This window comes from Pristiophorus japonicus, unplaced genomic scaffold (assembly GCF_044704955.1).
Source record: "Pristiophorus japonicus isolate sPriJap1 unplaced genomic scaffold, sPriJap1.hap1 HAP1_SCAFFOLD_112, whole genome shotgun sequence".
Taxonomy (NCBI): Eukaryota; Metazoa; Chordata; class Chondrichthyes; family Pristiophoridae; genus Pristiophorus; species Pristiophorus japonicus.
The window spans coordinates 1,261,939-1,264,899 of record NW_027250777.1 but is presented as its reverse complement, the minus strand read 5'-3'; the positions used below and the strand labels follow the sequence as shown (position 1 = coordinate 1,264,899).

General features: G+C 46.8%; 1 non-coding gene across 1 annotated transcript; it reads left to right on the top strand.

Annotated features, from left to right (window-relative positions):
* Positions 1–361: 361 nt before the first annotated feature.
* trnav-uac (transfer RNA valine (anticodon UAC)) lies at positions 362–435 on the top strand. The gene has a single exon. It is a non-coding gene; the product is annotated as a tRNA-Val (tRNA).
* Positions 436–2,961: the final 2,526 nt, after the last annotated feature.

The window sequence follows — 2,961 nt, the reverse complement described above, 5'->3', positions numbered from 1 at the left end:
TGAGACGATTAATAATTGCTGTAAGCACCATGAATACCAATACTTTCTGTGATAGACCGAGCTTACAGACTATCTGCCTTCTCCTGCCCTTTGCCGGGCACGTGTTCCGGGTTTAATTATACAAACTGGGTGAGTTCACTGATCGCGGGGAGACGGTAGGAGCCTCTGTGGCCCCACTGTGAGGATGTGGAAGTGAACACGGTGGCTGGGTGATCCGTGACATTTCTGTAAAGGGCAGTGGAGGAGAAGGATTGAGAACTTGCAGTGTGGGACAGAAGTTGTTTCAGGTGAGCCTCCTCATTCCCGATCAGCAGAGGGAGCTCACTGGTCAACTCCCCTCTGTTGGGGCTGCTGTACCAGTGGTTTCTGTAGTGTAGTGGTTATCATGTTTGCTTTACACGCAAAAGGTCCCTGGTTCGATCCCAGGCAGAATCATTTTGTTTAAACTTGCCAAATGGGAACAATCGGAGGCGAGTTGAGTCTCCTGGCAAATGCTGCCTGATTTGCTGAGATTTGCAGAAACTGCTGTTTTTATTTGCTATTTATTCTCCTGGCAAAAGGGCTCCCTTAATCCTGAATTGCTCTTTATTTAACCAATAAATAGATAACTTTGAGTGAGAGAAAACGGATCCACCGGGGACCTTTCGCGTGTGAGGCCAACGTGATATCCGCCACACTGCAGCCCATCAAAGGGCGAGAAACCACTGAATATAAAGGATGAGCTCACAAATATCAGGGGCAGTGCAGTCTGGTCAACGTCAAACCCTCCTTTCTTATTCAGCAGAGGCATGAACGGGAGTCAGACGCCACAAAGTTTAATTAAAGACACAAATACAAGTAACACTTCTAAATCTTTTCACTGTAAAATTATTTTACTTTATTTGAAATCCTGCTGCATTGAATCTGAAAAGGAGCACCATAGGATTCTATTTTCTGTGCACGGTCGGAATAACCGGTGCTGTTAAATTTGACAAAAGTTGCCCCAGATTCCTGGTGTCATCAGCAATGAAGATTTTGAACCAGACTCCTAAAATACAGTGAGTAAAATGGGTCAACATGCATAAGAACATAAGAAGATAAGAAATAGGTGCAGTAGTCAACCATACGCCCCTCGAGCCTGCTCCGACATTTAATACGATCATGGCCGATGCAATCATGGACTCAGGTCCACTTCACTGCCCGCTCCCCAAAGCACAGGACAAATGATTGAAGTATCGACTCTCCCTCAGTTAGCATTTCTTTCATTGTGCAAAAGAAGGTGAGGGGTTAATTAATGATGCTTTCCCGTGAAAACAATACAAAAGTTTAAGAAAAAAACATACGGTGACTGGCAGGTGAGCGCTGCTTCTGACACCTGGTGGGAATGGGCGGGGATTTTAAAGGCCCTTGTATTGTGAAACCTTCATATCGCCGAACATCTCAGACTTCATGTGTGGACCTTGTCAGGCAATGGTAGCATGCCTGACTCCAAATTGAAAGGTTGTGTGTTCTAATCATGTTGGGGTTGCAATTATTTTCAACATTGTTCTTCCAGAAAATATTTTCTTTGCTGTTTGGCAATAACCAGACCCTTGCTCCAAGATCTGTCTCACTGTTTCCCCGGTGTCAGGCAGAGATACGCCTGCTGCCCTCATTTATTTCATGTGTCAGGACACAAAAGTTCAAAATCAATCTGCAGGTGGCCACATCTAGCATTGAATACTCAGGGTGGCGGAGTTGTTTAAGGTGCTGTGTTCATATCGCAGTCTCCTCTGGAGATGCATGTTCGACTTTGACATTTCTTATTTTTAATCATTTAGTGAAACTCTTTGTTTGACACCACGACCAACTCCTTAAAAGTGGGATTCTGCAGTCCACCTGCTCGCTTCACATTTCTGTCTGACCTGGTGCTGAAAGTGGAGATGTTTCCGCAGTGTCGCGCTTAACACGTTCACCTCACAAGCGAAAGCTCCCTGGCCGAGAATATTTTCTGGAGCTTTTTCCTCATACATGCTCAGGGGCGCGTTCTGTCCTGAACACTCAAGCTAAAGTGCTGAGTTCATTGCCCATGTTGTTAGCAGCCTGCCAGTGAATCTGTTTAAGATGTTCAAACAGATTCCTGACAAAGCTGTCCCGGCTCGCTTCCCGGAGACACCGTGGTCACCAGTGCCCAGTTTCAGTGGGTCAGCCCCGGGAGGTTGGCCATCCGTTCGAGAATACCCAAGATCAGGGATCAGTCTACGGACAGGGATCCCCAGCCGGCAGCCTTCGGCGGTGAGGGACTCACAGGAGAGGTCGTGGTGGACCAGCCACTAACTGAGAGTCCCCAGCCTACAGCCCCCGGCTGTGCAGAATCCTCAGTTAATGAAATGAACTCAGCAGCCACACCTAAAGGGGAAGTGTGTTGTTGCCCCAGAGGGGCCATTCCCCCGATAATGTGGGACTCAGGCACACCTCCAGTCAGAACACTCTGGGTCCTGTGGTACAGACCGCCTTACCGCCGGCCACACAGGCAAACCAGAGGCTGAATAAGGGAAGGAGAAGAACAGGGATTAACTTGGCCAGTCGGAGACGGGTGGCAGATGTATATAATAACACGATCTGAGTTTAAGAATGTTTAAGAGTTCTAGTTTTAAATTAAGATTTTAGAAATTTCAGGTCACCACAACCTCACGAGGAATCCATGGGTAAAGAAGTAGTGAGAGGAATAAGATCGGTTATGAAGGAGTTGTGGCCGGCAGTGTAAGGGATGGTTTTCAGGGGGTCAGCTTGCCCTTCTGACCTTATATGAGTGGTTCCGAATCGCTCGCTGACCCTTGGTTCTCGACACTGGAATTATGAAGGGACTGTGAAAGACTTGGACAGACAATCGGTTTCAATGTAGAAAGAAGGCATGGCTTTATTGTGTTTAAAAAGAAGTAAAAGGCACACCTTTAATAACACACACAGACCAATACACACTGAGGGGTACAACACATTGAA